This window comes from Centrocercus urophasianus, unplaced genomic scaffold (assembly GCF_019232065.1).
Source record: "Centrocercus urophasianus isolate 14NV4802_14NV808 unplaced genomic scaffold, USGS_Curo_1.0 seq_5, whole genome shotgun sequence".
Lineage (NCBI taxonomy): Eukaryota > Metazoa > Chordata > Aves > Galliformes > Phasianidae > Centrocercus > Centrocercus urophasianus.
The window spans coordinates 8,150,508-8,169,000 of NW_024885088.1; the positions used below are offsets into that span (position 1 = coordinate 8,150,508).

At 39.0% G+C, this 18,493-nt stretch overlaps 1 protein-coding gene across 5 annotated transcripts in view; it reads left to right on the top strand.

The window, feature by feature from the left end:
- The first annotated feature begins 5,609 nt into the window (after nt 1–5,609).
- CCDC91 (coiled-coil domain containing 91) overlaps nt 5,610–18,493 on the top strand; it is a 142,234-nt gene continuing 129,350 nt past the window's right edge. For 3 of the 5 annotated variants that reach the window (XM_042835010.1, XM_042835005.1, XM_042835011.1), the window contains exon 1: nt 5,610–5,645. The gene's annotated coding sequence lies outside the window, so the exon portion shown is untranslated. Of the gene's footprint in view, nt 5,657–18,493 lie in introns of all 5 variants that reach the window. The other 2 variants (XM_042835006.1, XM_042835008.1) reach the window with 2 other exon arrangements.

An 18,493-nucleotide genomic window follows, 5' to 3' on the forward strand; every position in this document is an offset into this window, starting at 1 on the left:
CTGATCCTGGTATTGGACAAATCAAACAGCAGTGAAGTATTACTGGACCAAGAGTTCACAAATGAAGAAGAGCTCATTCAAGAAGTTAAAATTGGAGGCAGTTTGGACTGTAGGAACCATGCCCCATCTGAGTTTGTGATCTCAAGGAACACGGCCCAAGCAAAAATCAGTCCCTGAAATTCAGAGGAGAGAAATTCCACCTGTTTAAGGACTTATGGGATGAGGTCTCCCGGGAAAACATCCTTATGGACATACAAACAGAACAGAACTGACAGCTCCTTAAGGACATCTTTCTGAGATCACTAGAGCTTTCTATCCCACAGCACAAGAAATCAGAGGCAGGAAACCAGCATGAGTGAACAAGGACCTGATAGTTAAACCATTAGATAAGAAGAAAATACACAGATAGCAGAAGCAGGGATGAGTGTCCTGGGAAGAATACAGGGATGCTATTCAGACATGCAGAGATGGGATCGGGGAAGCAAAAACAGAGATGGAATTGAATTTGGTGAGGGATGTGAAAAATAACAACGGTTCTACAGGTGTATTGGTCAGAAGAGAAAAGCAAGGAAGAGGGCATTCTAGACCATCTAGTATTATCTGGCTCTTCTCTGTTACTTGGAAGTACACACTCTTCCCCCATCATGTCTATTTTAAAGCTCTGGTTATCAGCCAAGGTAAAGCCCTACCTTTCAAATATTGGTGGCCTGCGTAGAGATACTAGAAGGAAATGATTCAGTAATTCAGTATCACTAAATAAATCATTATTTAACTGCTGTCCAGTTCCTAGAGAAGCCTCTACAAGACCTAATTAATGAGATAAATCCAGTAGTACTTAAAAATCTGTCTCCTTTTGCATGTGTTTATTAAATACTGAAATAAACGTATGAAACCAACCACAAAGCAAAACGTTAGGAAGGTGACATAAAAACCTTCAGAAGACTACTGTATGATTGAATTTACCTTCAAAAAGATTGACTTCAAGAAATCAGGGTTTAGTGCTTAACTTTATAAATTTTAGCAATGTTGTTGAGATGGTACTGATTATTTTAGAAATGAAATGATGTTTCGGAATGACCCATAGATGTTTTGAATACTGATGTTCGAAGAAATCCAAGTGGAAAAACAGAATTATTTTCAAACGGCTACAATTTTGTCCTCAGAAACTATTTGTTTTGGACACAGTTCAGCGTTCTTGAACTTGGTGTGGAGAAAATTTGTAGTTCTTGTTTGTTCACTCTTTTAAATCCTAGAAAGATGTATGTACATTAGCCACCATCAGATGAACACAGACATAGTTCTTGTTGACAATATCTGACTGGTTTAAAATGCTTGCAAGAATGGTTGTAATGGCTTTAAAAATGACTTGGACATTTCCCTCAGAGCTTAAACAAACTCCCAGCACTTGTGCAGTTTACCATGATTAACTAGGTGATTTCTTTGTGCAACATTGTTTTCTCTAGAATCTGTATGAACTCAAATATTTATTCATTTTAACATTAAATGAGGGAAAATAAAATACAGTAGGAAAATATCACTTCAACTGAGAGTACTGAACATAAATTGCTCTCACAAATGTAGGCAAAAAGTGATTTTAAAAGACCAGTATGAGAATCAAAAATCTGTCTTCAATACTTTAAAGGATTTCACAAAGAAGTCTCCAGCATAGCACTGCTGCATATATGAAGGCTTTTAACATACACATAAACTTGGAAAAAGGTAGTTGAAAAATAGATCACCAACTCTAAATTCAAAAAGACGATTTACAACACAGTATGGATAAATATTTACCCCACCCTCCAAAACAAAAATAAAACAAAACAACCTCCCCCCTTCACCCCCCTAAAAAATCCATCCTACATGTAGCACATTTGTAGAAACATTTCATATTTCATAAAACTCTAGGGGGAAATGCAGTTTGAAGTTGAAAACAGATATCAAATACAACCAGTCTTTTAATAACTGCTATCTTCAATCAGTTGAAAATATAAGCCTCCTGTATAGCTCCTATATTTTTATTAGTTTAAAAAGTTTTAATAAGTATATAGCTTGCAATGTATTTCGTTTCCAGTTTCTTCTTTCCTTGATTAATTTAGATTTACTATGTTATTCTGTTCAGGCTTAGTGAGTGAGTCTGAAAGTGAGGCAACTCAAGTTTCTCATTTCATTTTTGTCTCGTAGTCTGTTAGTTTCCCAGAGCTTTTGAAGAATGTCAACAAATTTTGCTGAAGATCTGTCTGAATTAGGATATCCAACAAATGGTAGAGTTACATACCAAGAAAAAAACTGTTCTATTTCCTTGGAGTACATTAGGGTAGGAAACATTCTTAAACTATACAGGACATTAATATCTCAGGAGATTTTTAAAATTAACTTGGAACAGGTCAGCTGAATTAAAGGCTGAAATAAATTCACCAATAGCAGTGTATTTCCATGGCTAGTGTGGCAACACAGCAAGGAAGAGGATAATCAGAACAAAACCACATCAGACCCCATGAAAACCATAAAATACAGGCATTTGGAAAATTATAGACTTAAAGGACTTTCCCACTTAACTTGGGGTGGGAAAAAAAAAAACAACAACAACAATCCAACAAACAATAAAATACAGAGGCTTGTGTTACACTAAGCTAAACTGCACAGAATTGATATTGAAATTGATTTTTGTATAGTGTAAACATTATTGTACATGAAAAAAAACAACACTTCAATATTTGATTTACTTTTTGAGCTGTTTTAGAGTACTGGGAATGCTTTCTTCTTCTGCGATAATGATACATAAATTAAGAATAGAAGACTTGCATACTGTTTGAAGAAACCATTGAGCATTTTAAATCAAGGAAAGACGAATTCAATAGTTTATTAATTTGTTTTCTAGATTAATATAGTTTACTATGAATACTCAAGTTTTATGGAAATTAAAACAGTCTCAGAATATTAGGCACTATTTGCATTGTAAGCTTTTAGGAACTCCACAAGATACCATGATCTTAATGAGCATCTACCTAATGAAATTAAAATCTTATTTTAGTTATCTTCTTCAGTTACTTAGAAAATGGCACGAGTGGCGTCATTATCTCAGCACTGAGAAAATTCAGTAAATGTCATGTTTAATTGATACATTTTAGACCATTAAAACATTATTGAAAAATACTGTGCTGACAACACAATTTCTCCTCAAAACAGCGAAGAAATACTGGGAGCTAATTAGCAGAAGTGTGTAAGTAATCTGGTATACACACCAGATCATGGTCCATGCCGGAATGGAAGATAAATTTTCAGACTCTCAGTCAGCCAACAATAAATGAATTATGAAGGCTAACAAACCATCCTGTTTCAAATGCCTGTACGTAGCTAGTAAGCTTTGCAACAGTGAGTTTATATTCACGTGATGAGGAATATAAAGAAAGGTAGAACTAGAAGGACAAAAACTTCTTTTGCCAAACACCATTTATTTCCCTTTCTTTGAGAGGTTCCTGATCTTTTCCAGTCTTCTTTAAAAGCAACTGCTTGAGTCTGACATCACAGAAACCAATGGTGAAAATAAAATAATTGCAGTGTAAGCAGAGAAGACTTGCCTTGGCCTCTGTTCAAGGCCTCGAGAAGCCTAACTCTGGCTGTAATAATTTTGCCTTCCATCTTCCAGTGGTGTATACTTCCAGTGGCCAGCACGTCAAAGGAGATGATCCTCCCCCTCTGCTCTGTCTAGGTGAGGCCACATCTGGAATACTGGGTGCAGTTCTGAGTTCTTCAGTTCAAGAAAGACAGGAAATTTCTAGAGAGAGTCCAGTGAAAGGTTCCAGCTGAAGGGCCTGAAGCATCTCCTGTATGAGAAAAGGCTGAGAGACCTGCATTTGTTCAGCCTGCAAAAGAGAAAGCTGAAAGAGGATCTTATCATGCTTATAACTATTTATAAGTTAAAAAAATTAAATATGTGAAGGGCAGAAGTGGATGCGGGTAGCTTTTTCAGCAGTGCCTAGTGGTAGGACAAGGAGCAACACGTACAAACTGGAACACAGGAAGTTCCAAGAGAACATGAGAAAAAACTTCTTTACTGTGAAAGTGACAACAGAGCACTGGAACAGGCTGCCAAGGAGGCTGTGTGGTCTCCTTCTATGAAGATACTCAAAACCTGCCTGAATGCTTTCCTGTGCAACCTGCTTTAGAGATCTAGTTTTAGCAGGGGGTTGGCATAGATGATCTCTGGATGTCCCTTCCAACTCCTACAATTCTGTGATTATCTAATATTAATAATTGCTTTAATCCTAATAATAATAGAAAATCAAAATAAATTTGATTTTTTTCTCTTCTAATAAACACTGATACTGAAAATATAAGAGACATCTGCTAATGTTCACTATTTTTTAAACTTGGAAAAAGTAATAACGATAAAAATACAATTAGCACTTGTACAAATTTTCAAAGTAGATAAAATAGGCTAATTTTGAAGGGATTTTTTCCCTTACATAAAAAGTATAAGGTATATTATACATTAATTCTCACAACCCAAAAGATACAGCTTTACTATAAAAACACAGGGAAAATGCAATTAACTAATTTGACTTGGTAAGAGCTAACATCTCTTTGCTTTTTGTCCAGAACATTCAAAAACAGTATGGCAAATACTAAAAATGAAAAGGAACATGTCACAGAGAGGCAAGATAGAATATCTAAGCTTTTCTGCATAAAAGCCATTAATGGAATTTTGCATTAATACATACAAAGAGAATAATACCTTGACAATCAAAAAAGTGCGATTTTCAATTTACTGAGAAAGTATGAGTAGGTGTTCTGTCCCAAAAAGAGCATATTTGAACACCATTTCAGAAAGAATGTCCTGAAGCCCTAGGAACCTGATTTTGCACATTTAGTGCTGTAGAAATCAGTAAGATGACTACTCAAGAACTTCTTGAACACCCAAATACTAGTATAGACTATTCAGCTCCAGCTGTGGTGTCCCTGTTCATTGCAGGGGAGTTAGACTAGATAGCCCTCAGAGATCCCTTCCAACCCCAAGAATTCTATGATCCTATAATTCTATGAAAAGGTTCTTTTATGAATTTTTCTCTCCTACTTTCATGAACAAACTCTACAATTCGATTTACATTTGCATTGATCTTTAGCTGGGACAATACTGGAAGATAATATTACATATTATATATATAATATATATATATTGGAATAATATTGGAATAATATTGGAAGATTAACTAATGCAGACAACAAAAATCCTTAAAACTGCTGATTTATTCTGTTGAAGACAACCGATACTAACTTGGTACTAAAACTTGAGATCACCTCACAGGGTAAGCAAACATGCTGCAACTAAAGAATCAAAAGCCAAGAGTAAAGAATACATCCGGGAGCCAGGAATACCCTGTGAGCACAGTTCCCAGCACAAGCATATTTCTACACCACATACGCACACCGGCAAAGGACCACCACGCACACAGCTAATCTCACGGCCCATCGCGCCCTTTATAGCCGCCGTGTCCCGCCCCGGCAGTGCGCTGACTTCCCTGCGTGCTCGCACCGGCACCCAATCACAGACCGTCGGCGCCGAGCACGCGCGCTTATGTGCGCGATGCGGAGAAGGGGGCGGGCTGGAGAGGCGGGCCGGGGGCGAGCGTGAAATCCGCATCCGGGTGAGGCCGCGGTGTGTGGGGCTGGTGTAAGGGGGATGGATTTTACGAGTAGAGAGTGGTGTGACTGACTTTGTGTGCACGCTCTGCGCGGGAGCGTTAGGGATGTCAGCGACCCTAAGAGCTGCCGGTATCTGACGGGGGCGGCCTCTGAAACGTCTGAGGCGGGATGTGGAAGCTCTGCTCTGAGGGCAGCTTGCTCGCGTTGGCTGAGGCTAACAGAAAGGAGCAGCCATTAATTCCACCTCCCTCACCTTCTTCCCTGGCTGTTTAGCTACTGCCTAGGGTAGTGGAACCGTGAGAGCTGCTGTAGGTGCTGCTGAAGATGCTTATTTCCTAAGGCCTACCTTTATTTGCTGTGCTGCAGACTGGTTGCTTCTCCGTGCTGCCCGAGGGCTGTGCCCACTTGTGCACCTGTCATAACACTGGTGGTGGCTGTGCTCTGTGAGCATGTGGCTATGGAATCCTCATATAGGGTTATAACAGTACTTCAGTGGAGCGGTTGCCTTCAATCTCTGCAGTAGAAAACTGATGGCAGTGGAAAGGAGAGTCTTGTAGGTAGTTCTCTAACCTGGTAATTTGGAAATGGCCTCTGTCCATTTGCTTCTGAGGGAGGGGTGTTTGTGACCAAGGTTTCTGATGCTATCATAAATCTTACATAGTGGGGAAACATCTAGTAAGATTTTCAGTGCTGTCTATGTACTTAATATCTGTTTATGTAAAGGGTGTTAGGCATCAAAGTATTTCTGAATAGCTATCTGAATCCTTGTGCATCTAAAAACTTTTCTATAAATCTAGTCTTTAGGCATTTTAGTACTCTAGACTTGTCATTTTTATAATAGATCTGACTGTTTTCCAGTTGGTATCTCAGCATCTGAGTTTTACCTTTTGCTCTGGGATGGTTCCTTTGTGAGCTCCATATGCAGATTTAGCTCTTCTCAGCAGGCTATAATTTATTCCAGAAGCAATTATCCTTTGCTGTCTGAGTAATTAATTTTGCCCATCAACTGCACATTATGGGTGTTTTTCTTGCCATTTTATTGCAGCAATTTAGCAGACACTTTGACTGTTTTTTTCTGTCATGGTACTTGAAGAATTCTTGTTGCAGAGTTGTATAACCTCTCATTTCTTTGTAGCTATTTTGTTTTCTTTTGCTCTTTGTATTTTGCTCTACTACGTATGTTTCTTCATTGCATTGTTTTGTTCTGACTCCGTATGCCTAGTTTAGGTGTCTGAGTAAGTGTCGCTGCAAGTGTGCTGGCATTTCATGTTTTTTTTTTCTTTTTAGGATGTCAATTTTTCTGCCACTAATACATGAAGTAGACTGCTGATCATTTTCAAGGGGTGTTTGCAGGATAGATGATATCTTCTAACAAGTGCAGTAGTGACCTTTGTACTGAGAGCACTTGAAAGGAGTGGGAAAAAAAAAATCACAGCAGTGTTCAAGTGAGATGCCTGAATGCACAATTAATAGAATACAGCCTTTCTTGGAACCTCTTAAAAACATGCTTGAAAATATGATGCACATTTATTTTACACTATTCTGAAAAGAAAGCCATGAAGTGTGGGAGACCAACTTACATGCATTTGTGCATAGTCTCAGTAATGCCTTCTACTATTAGCAGAGATCGTGTTGGGACATCATAACGCACTAGACTGATTTATTCTACCTTGAAGCTGAGGTTATATGTTATTGTAGCTCACCTGAAGAGGTGTGTGGATTTTCTCCACACCAGGTTGAGACAGTGGACATGAAAATAGTCGCTTTTTAATATGTTTTCTTCAAAATCCTTATTCTGACCATTGCTATAATTAAGTTGAAGGATTCCCTCCTGTTTGTTTCTACCTGGATATAGCAACAACTGGAAACTGATTATACTTGGTGATCTGTTCATATCTGTGATGTTCACATTGATTTTTGAGATGCTGATTGGTCTTTACTAGAACCTGGAGTGCAGTTTAAGCACTTCCGTACTCAGTTACTCCTCAGTTGTTGTCTGGTTGTCTTTGAATGCTGTAGATCAGCTCCTTTATATTTCTTGTGACAGAATCAGGTGATAGTGCCACAGCTAGAGGTCAGTGATGAAAAATGTTCTCTAGACTGTTAACAGCTTATATGGTGTAAGCCTGTTGTGCAGGATGATACCTACATAGATTTCTGAGTGCCAAAATACAATTATGCTGTAATGAGTGCTTCTGATCCAGAGGAACAAATGGATAGCAGTCCTAATGGCAATAACTGGCGTTCTCCAAATGTTTATAGAACTGCTAAGACACCTAAGTATGATGCATGTCTGAGCAGTTGGCTTGGCACCTCCTGGCTTCCTGAAAGCCAACTTCCAGGAAGGCTTGCAACACCAAATGGGAAAACTTTGTGGTATGATGGAAACAAGTTTTCTGTCAGTCTTCAGAGCTCTCAATACCTTTCTTTCTCGTGCTATTTGAGTCCACATAGATCCATAAGGTGGTTGTTTCATTCTGCAATGATCTGGTATGCTTGTGTTCTGTAATCTACTACTGTCAATCTGTGCAACTTTGGATTCCTCTAAATGCCTGTGTAAGACAGATCTTTCTACTTAAATAAAAGTAATTTGGTCAGTAATAATGGAGGAGAAAAACCTCTTGTTAAACCAGACGATTATTTTTTCAGCTTTTTTTTTTTCTTTTGCCTAGAGCTTTTTCACTAGTATGGGGGCTTAGGGTTGAAGACAGTAAATTTTAAGTCCTGCAAATTAAATCTGCCTTTAAGTATACTGTAATTAATAGACTATCTAGAATGTGCTGCAAGTGGGTTTTCAGGCAGTGTAACTCTTGTTACATTTAATCTCTTTTACTTACATATTTATCATAAGAATGCATCAGAATTGAAGGCAAGAGTTATTTTTCTCTTTTATAAAATTTATGTTTAATGTGCAAATAACCATCATTTGTACTAATAAAAAGAAATAGTTTTAGGCTTTAGCATTTTTGATAATGCCTGCTGCAGCCGTAATCTCTTTCCTTTATTCCCTGTATATTGCTGAAGCAATGGTACCCACTTTCCAGACTTGAGTCTCCAGAAGTGGTGCAATTTTAAGATAAAGGAGTTAAATTATTTGTAAATTTCTTAATGTAGAATAACACGAAATGTAGAATTTCTTAGCATACAGTGAGAATTGTATTCTTTTCTCCTAAAGAGTTTGGAATGAATTTTGCTTTTATGAAAAGATAGCTGGCTTTTGCCCTTTATATTGTTCAGCTGACAGGCTTATTTTTGGAATGAATGAAATGAATTTTCAGGCTTCTACTCATTGCTTCAGTGAAGTCTTAAAAAGGAAAATTTGGTCTTAGGGTATGTAGACTATGTTTGTAGCAATAGAATCAAGTTATCCATGAACTTTTTTTTTTTTTTTTTTTAAGCAACCTTGTGAAGTAAAACTAAGTAAATGAACTTCATTGATTTACATTTACTTTTTCAAGTCACAATGACCATCCCCAAATAGATTATAAGGCTGGTGTTGTTATAAAACTCTTCTCAAGTTTTTCATAAGCTGGTTGTGGGATGTATCAGTCTTAGCTTGTTTGCGTATATAAAGCTAATGTTTCATGTTGATGGTGTTGTTACAGGTATTGTCTAGTAAACTTTTCTAGCCTTTGAAACAGGAATGGACATGATAATTATAAAAGTTCTTAGAATCTGGATTCTTAGAAAGAAAAACATATTTCTAATGCCTGTATAAGTTCGAGCACATTTTTATACTCACTGCTATGTGCTGAACATTTTGAAGAAAAATCAGTTTAGTTTTTATTACTTGTCATTGAAGTGATCACAATTCATTGTTTATATGTATTGCTGCTAAGAATATGGAAATGACTATAGTTTAAGTGGCTAACTTTAGTCTTTATGAAATAAATCTTCTATTACATTTTCATGAAGTTCTAAATTTCATGTAACAAAAACACACTTGCTCAAATCATTGTGCTTGTTTAGAATGAAAAAATCTGATCTCAGCTAGTTTATGGAACACTGAGACAGTATTATTATTATAGGGTAACACTACTATGTAGCTTCAATAACACTTCTAAGGTATAGTTTTCATTTATTCAGTGCTTTCTTGATCAAATAACCAAATTTTAATCTTTTAGCTATTTTCTGACACCATATGACATCCTAACACTTTAATATTAATTAGGTAAGTTTTCAGATACAGCGGAATATAAGTTGGGCCTTGTCCAATTCTCTTACCTTTAAGCTCTTGGGAATGTTAGTACTTTTACTTTAGTACAGATCTTCTGGAAAAGGTGGAAATTCTTTGTGCACAGTTGTAAACTAATCTTATTTGATTCTGCTACAGTGTGGTGGGTTTTTTGTTTTATTGTTAGTTTTTGCTTTTCTTTAGGAAAACATAATTAAAATAGTTATGCTGGTAGCAAGGATGTTTCCAAATTGTGATTCTTCTATTTATCTTCCCTTTGAAGTATAAAGGAAAACAACTTGTACTGGAGACCTTATTGCTTGTAGTCTGTAAATACAATTAGAAATTAGCACTGAAGACTGATAGTGTTAAAAACTAATTTATTTGTAAACAAAGAATACAAGGTTCTTGAGCTTATATTAGAGAGCACAAAACATTCAAAAATTATTCCAACTGGGAAAACTGCTAATTTTGAGACTGACCCAGAATGTGTTAGTGAACTATTGCTTTTACATCAGCCAATAACTTCAAAAGGGACTTAATGGAATTTAATGGCACACCTTTGCTTCATATGCACTTCTATGTCAGACTGCCCCTCTGCTGCTATCTGTTATGTGGTTTAAAAAACAAAACAAAAACAAACAAAAAAAACAAACACAAATCAACAATGGAATATAGAAATGGAAAGTTCAACGTCTACATGCATACCACCACTGATATCTGTCTGTGTTGCTGTGGGACAACATAATAAAATAGGAAACAGCCCTCTTAGTAATGTAGTTGTAGGACTTTGGTCCTGACTTTTATGGACTGTAAGTTCTGTCCTCTCCTTGCACATGTGACACTTCCTGGGACTAAAACAGCATTGAGTATTTCTAGACATAGGCAGTATCACTGGTGGGGGGGATGCCAGAATTTCAGAAGAACAGCATGACTTAAAATTTCTACTATAGATTTCATACTTACTTCAAATGAGTATGCTGAGCACTTGAGAGAAGATATGCAACTCTCGGTGAGGATACTAAACGTGAGCTGATGGGTGTGACAAGTATTTGCTATAAGCTATGGATGTTCCTAGAAAATAACTGTCATAGAGACTGTCTTTTGCATGTGTTGTTTTGTGTACTGTCAGTAAGGTTAGAATTAACCTGTAAGTTAGAAATGCTTCATCTATATGTATCCAGAATAAGTGTTGCTTTCTTGGAAAGTCTCATCACTAATCCTTGCTGAAGTTGGGATACATGTTTTCCTTATACTGTTTGGGGCTTTCTAAAATGTAAAGGTTTCTCTGGCAGGAGTTAGCTGCTAAGCCTGGTTGCAAAGGTATATGGTAGTAGTACTGTTATTCTGGGAAGAACATACTTAAAGTAGTGGAAATTATGCTGAGATTGCCCTGTGCTTTCACTGAGTGTAGTATATTCTTACGGATTATGGTGTACAGGTGCGCATAGTGCGGGAGGAACTGGGCTTCTGAATTTTCTGATGGTCCTCATAATTTCATGGGACACATCTTCCTTAATGTTCAACAAAGGTTAAGATTTTTGGAAGCGTAAACAGGTGAGGTTTCTTCTGGCTTTAGATCAGCATGTAAGAGGAACTGTAACTTCAGGGTAACATGACAGCACTCTGTGATGAAACTCTGTAAGTTTGTCCCAGTTGTTTCAATGTTCTTTGACAAAACATTAGAGAAACTGGAAAGAAAAAAAAAAAAAGTGTTTCAGTATATTCTTACCCCTGTGCTAATTGAGGTGAGCTGACTCCATTTTCAAAATAGATTTTGTCCCACAATGTCAGTAGTTGTTATGTAAGAAAGAATGGTGGAGTACTATTTTCAGATTGTTTTGGTAGAATGTGTACCTTTTGTTACTGCTTCCTGTGAAAAGCTTTGTAAATTTTTGATTTCATTAATGCTGTTAATAGTGATTTCAGGAAGTACGAAAATATTTTTAATTCTATCTGTTATTTTAATTTTTTAATTGCATGTAAAACACAAACAAACAAACAAACAAAAAAAAACAAAAAACAAAACAAAACAAAAAAAACCCGTAAGGTTATGAATAAGCTAATAATTGGCATTTTCATTAATTCTTTTGAGAACACTTATCTTAGAAAAGCGTTTGCAGAATATGGACTAAGATTTACCTTTTAAAATCTGTAGAGGTGTTGGAAAGCATTGTAGTGTGATGTAGTAACTCCACTTGTCCATATCCTGTTCAGAAAAATGATTAAGAAACTCAAGGCTTTTTGAGAGGTTGAATGTTTTTTTGTTATAATTTCTGATGGTTGTTAATTTTTTACATAAAAATTATTTATTATTAAAATATTATTATTAAAATATTCTCAATGTTAAAAAATGGCAGACGTTTTGAAATGTAAATTGCTAGAAAACAGAATACTAATATCAGAGGATTTTTAAGTAAGTAGTTCTAGAAATGTTTTGCTAGAAGATAGTTTTTCCCCTATTCTGCTAAGAAATAATACATAAAGACAAAGGATTATGTTAATTTACAAAGATGTTCCTGACTGTTCTGTTTAATATTCTGTATATAGTATTAATCTGTATGTATTTTTAAACTGCAGTCTATTTTAAAATGGTAACAATAATTTCAACATTCCTTGAATCAATTCCTCCATAGACTTGAATAACTTTTAATAAACTTATTCATCTAAATCTCTTCCTATTCTCCAAATATGATTTTTTTTTAGTTGAGTGAAATGAATAACTTTATTGTTATTTTGTAGTAGTATATTATAGTGAGATTTCCAAAATGAGTTGTCTGTTGTTGAGAATGGTGTCTTTCTTCTTGTATGAATATCTTTTGCTTTGTTTGGTAAAGCAGCTCTTGTTTGAAATGTCTGGATTTTAAAAAGGCAGTGTTTTCACCTGATTTCTTTCAAAGTTTTATTTCCTCTCCACATCACATTTAAAATTACTGTATGAGTTGCAGTAAGCAAATGGAAAGGATTTGATCTGTGGTGACCCATGATGGTCCTGTTTTGGTGAGGAACTGGCTGCGCCTCATGTAGGACTGAACAGATTTGGTTGCTTATATGTTCTAACAACAACAAAAAGGAGGACACAAGGAATTATTACTTTTTTTTTTTGGGCGGGGGAGGGGGGGAGTGAAGGGGGAGGTGGGGAAGATTGTTCCCAAAATGTTGTTCCCATACAGCTTGAGATAAGAAAGAAGTACGCTGTGTAGTCTTCTGAGATCAGAGAAAACTAAGAGGGCAGCTGGTATCCCTTTGAAATCATAGAATCACAAAATCACCAAAGTTGGAAAAGTTGCCCAAGATCATCCAGTCCAACCATTCAGCCATCACCACTATTTCCCCACTAAGCCTGTTTCTCAGTACAACATCCAAATGGTTCTTAAACACCTCCAGAGACAATGATTCCCCTACCTCCCTAGGCAGCTTGTTCCAGCACCTAAAAACTCTTTTGGAGATTAATTTTTTCTTTATGTCCAACCTGAATCTCTCCTGGCACAAGTTGAGTGCCAGGAGATTCCCTCCAGTTCAGTTGGTACTTATATGGGCAAAGAGGCTGACTCCCACCTTATCACAACCTCCCATTGTAGTTGTGGAGAGTGAGATGGTGCCACCTGAGCACCATCTAAACAATCCCAGTTCCTTCAGTTGTTCCTCATAAGACTTGTGCTCCATACTCCTCACCAACTTTGTTGCCCTTCTCTGAACGTGCTCCAGGTCCCCAGTGTCTTTCCTGTAGTGAGGGGCCCAAACCTGAACACAGTACTGAAAATGTAGTCTTGAGCAAGGAATGAAAAGGTTGCTGATCTAATATGCGTGACTGAGTGATTGTTGAGCTGCACAGTGCATGCATGTATTGTCCTGCTTTTGATTGTCAGATGTGTTACCTGCAAAATAAGGTTGCTAATAGCCTATGAAAAGCAGCATAACTAATTTGAGTTAGTGTGTATCATGTTTCATCAGCTGTTTCCTGTAGATGTTGTCTGATCAGCCTCCAGTGAAAGTTAAATGAAAGCTGTGCTATTAAACAGGTGTAGTTTGTGCTTAAAAGACACACATGATTTATAGTTTTTAGGTGTTAAGGGACAAGCACTGAAGTTTAGGTATTTCTTAGAAGACATCACCTGATGTAATAATTGATGAGATTTATATTCAGAGTACCATCTAGATGAGAAAAGTAAGTTTGTTTGTTAAAGAAGCATATCTATGTGAATTAATGTATATAAGAGAAGAGGTAATAATAGCGCTAGATGGCATTGATTATATGGGCAAGGCTGCCTATGTGGCCTGAAGGTGGAATTGGAGATTCAAAATAGTTTCAAAGACTTGAAAATTGGTTTGTGATTCCAGGCTGTTACAAGTAGCTGAGGGAGGAAACTAATTCTTAATTCAAATAGGTGACACAGAATAGCGCTGGTTTGTTGCTAGTTAATCTGCTTCTAGGCCATAAAGGGAAACTTTTTCCATCAGGACGCGTAGGCGTGGCTGTGCTTTTCTGTTAATGTTTAGGAAAGTCTTCCAAGGTGGTTTGTACCTAGAAGTTCTTTAGTGACATGACAATGAGTCCTTTAGCTCAGCTTGTAGTGATAGTGGCAAGCTAAGCCAGATTGAGATACAAAACTGCTAAAACAAAAGTGAAATGCTTTGAGTATTGACTTACATTACATGCTACCAGTTTACTTTTGAAGTAGTGTTGATATCTGGGTAAATAGTTACTGGTTTCGTTGACAAGTTAAAGACAAATGACAGATTCACTCCTATATCAGAAAGCAGAAGAGTAGTATGTGTCCTGTCAAGTAATTTATTTTCAGATCTTTGAGATCCAGAAAACCCAACATGCTACTTACTTCCTGTGCTTGTTCTTGATTATAATGTCTTTAGTTTTTACTGCAGTGTAATTTCTTGCATGGAACTGACTGACTGGTAAATAGGGTGGTGTTGGACCATACTGCTGATACAAGAGCCTACTTTATATTAAATCTTAAGATGTACAATGGTAAAATCATTAAGGCTGGAAAAGAACACTAAGGTCATCTAGTCCAACCGTCAACTCATCACCACCATACACACTGACCCACGTCGCTCAGTGCCACATCTGCATGTGTCTTGAACATCTCCAGGGACAGTGACTCCACTACCATCCTGGGCAGCCTGTTCCAATACCTCACCACTCATCCTGAGAATAAAGTTTTCTTAATATCCAACTTGAACCTCTCCTGGGACAACTCAAAGATATTACCTTTTGCCCTATTGCTAGCTGTCTGGGAAAAGAGGCCCACACTCACACAACCTCCTTTCAGGTAGAGAGCAGTAAGGTTTCCCTTGAGCCTTCTCTTCCCCAGACTAAACAGTCCCAGTTCTCTCCACCACTCATCATAAGACTTGTGTTCCAGATCTTTCACCAGCTTTATTGCCCTTCTTGGGATATGCTCTAGGGCCTCAATATCTTTATAGCAATAAGGGGCACAAAACTGTACTCGAGGTGTAGCCTCACCAGTGCCAAGGACAGAGGGATGACAGCTTCCCTGGTCCTGATGACCGTGCTACTTCTGATACAAGCTTGGATTCCATTGGCCTTCATGGCTACCTGGGTACACTGCTGGTTCATATTCAGTTAGCTGTTAACTAATGCCCCCAGATTCTTTTATACCCCACAGCTTTCCAGGCACTGTGCCTCAAGCCTGTAGTGTTTTCTGGGGTTGTGACCAAAGTGCAGGATCTGGCATTTGATCTTGTAAAAGCTCATAAAGTCAGCCTCAGCCCATGGATCCAGCTTGTCCACGTAGCTCTGCAGGGCCTTCCTACTGCCATGCAGATCAACACTTCCTCCCAACTTGGTGTCATCTGCAAACTTCCTGAGGGTACATTCAATCCTCTGTCGAGATCATCAGTAAAGATATTAGATAGGGCTCAGTCTGCCCCCTGAACCAGTCACCAGCTGGATTTAACTGTTTACCACCACTCTCTGAGCCTGTCTGTCCAGCCATTTTTTTTTTTTACCCAGCAAAGATACCCCAATGCTGAATTCTGGCTGACAGGCCTGTAATTCCCCAGGTCCTCCTTACAACCTTTCTTGTATTTGGGAGTCATATTAATAATAAGTCTCCACTCATCCAGGATGTCCTCAGTTGACCATGACTGCCGATAAATAATGAAGAGTGTCTTGGCAGTCACTCCTACCATGTCCCTCAGGTGAAGCCCAACTTTTCCTGGGGACTTGTGACAATCCAGGTGGCATAACAGTAGTTTCTCTGTAAACTGGTTTTGAACTTAAAGAACTGTATGAAGAAGAATAAGAACAAAACCTCTTTCATTACTGTAATGGCAGCTAAAATATTCATAGAATAGGGGACACCAAGAAATATATATATCAATTTAGAAAAATATCGGTTATAGAGTGATTTATTTGACACCTATTATTCAGTACTGTGTAAAGCTTCTGTTGCTTAAAGAACTTTCAATAAAGGCTGTAGCTTCTCAAGTTCTGCTAGCTTGCAAATAAATATGATGTGGTACACACTGATTTTAAATTCATTTTGTTCCTTTTCAAGATTTTTGAATAAGATGAATGTAGGTAAAAGATGTCTAAATTTCTGTGTACAGTTGCCAAACTGTTACAGAATCACAGAATTGTAGAGGTTGGAAGGGACCTCCAGAGATCATGGAGTCCAACCCCACTGCCAAAGCAGGTTCCCTACAGTAGGTCGCACAGGTAGGCATCCAGGCAGGTCTTGAACATCTCCAGAGAAAGAGACTCCATGACCTCCTGGGCAGCCTGTGAGGTGACGGAGCACTGGAACTGTAAAGAAGTTCTTGTGCACATTTGTGCGGAACTTCCTATGCTGCATTTTCCGTCCGTTTCCCCTTGTCTTGTCACCATTCACCACTGAAAAGAGTCCGGCCTCACCATTCTGCCCCCCACACCTTAGATACTTATAGACCTGGATCAGGCCCCCTCTCAGTCTTTTTTTCTCAAGGCTGAACAGACCCAGATCACTCAGCCTTTCCTCATAGGAGAGATGCTCCAGGCCCTTCACCATCTTCGTGGCCCTCCGCTGGACTCTTTCCAAGAGATCCCTCTCTTTTTTGTACTGGGGAGCCCAGAACTGAACACAGTACTCCACATGAGGCCTTACCAGGGCAGAGTAGAGGGGGAGGATCACCTCGACCTGCTGGCCACGCTCTTTTTAATGCACCCCGGGATGCCATTGGCCCTCTTGGCCACAAGGGCACACTGCTGGCTCATGGCCAACCTGTCGTCCACCAGGACACCCAGGTCCCTCTCCACAGAGCTCCCCTCCAGCAGCTCATCCCCCAACCTGTACTGGTGCATGGAATTATTCCTCTCCAGATGCAACACTCTACACTTTTGTTAAACCTCATCCGGTTTTTTTCTGCCCAGCTCTCCAGCCTGTCCAGGTCTCGCTGAATGGCAGCACAGCTTTCAGGCGTGTCATTCAATCCTCCCAACTTCGTATCATCAGCAAACTTGCTGAGGGTGGCCATTATCCCCTCATCAAGGTCACTGATGAAGATGTTGAACAAGACTGGACCCAGCACAGACCCCTGAGGAACACCGCTAGTTACAGGCCTCCAACCAGACTCTGCACTGCCAACAACGACCCTCTGCGCTCTGCCAGTCAGCCAGTTCTCAGCCCACCTCACTGTCCACTCATCTATCCCACACTTCCTCAGCTTTGTTATAAGGATGTTATAAGGATGAGGGACAGTATCAAATGCCTTGCTGAAATCAAGGTAGACTATATCCACTGCTCTCCCCCCATCCACCCAGCCAGAGACAGCATCATAGAAGGCTACCAGATTGGTCAAGCATGACCTCCCCCTGGTGAACCCGTGCTGACTACTCTTGATAACCTCCTTTTCTTCCAGTTGTCTGGAGATGACATCCAGCACAAGCTGTTCCATCACCTTTCCAGGGACAGAGGTGAGGCTGACTGGCCTATAATTGCCTGGATCTTCCTTCTTGCCCTTTTTGAAGACCGGAGTGACACTGGTTATCCTCCAGTCTTCAGGCACCTCCCCCGTCCTCCAAGACCTCTCAAAGATGACAGAAAGCGATTCAGCAATCACCTCTGCCAGCTCCCTCAGCTCCTGTGGATGCATCCCATTGGGTCCCACGGATTTGTGAACATTGGTGTTGTCTAGGCGCTCTCGGACTACCTCTTCCCTGACTGTAGGGAGGTCTTCCATTCCCCAGATCTTCTCACTAACCTCCAGGGTCTCGGATTCCCGAGGGGGAGCTTTTTCACTGAAGTCAGAAACAAAGAAGGCATTCAGTATCTCCGCCTTCTCAGCATCCCCCCGTTACCAGAACACCCCCGTCACTTAGCAGGGAAGCCACATTCTCCCTAGTCTTCCTTTTACTGTTAACGGACTTAAAAAAGCCTTTTTTATTATCCTTTATCCCCTTCGCCAGATTTAATTCCAGGTGGGCTTTAGCCTTCCTTCTCGCATCCCTGCAGGCCCTGACAACATTTCTATATTCTTCCCAAGTAGTCAGACCCTTTTTCCACATTTCATGGGCCTTCTTCTTCCCTTTGAGTTTGCGCATGAGCTCCTTGCTCATCCACACAGGTCTTCTGCCACCCTTTCCCGATTTCTTCCTCACAGGGACGCACCAATCCTGAGCTTGGAAGAAGAGCTGCTTAAATGCCGACCAGCTCT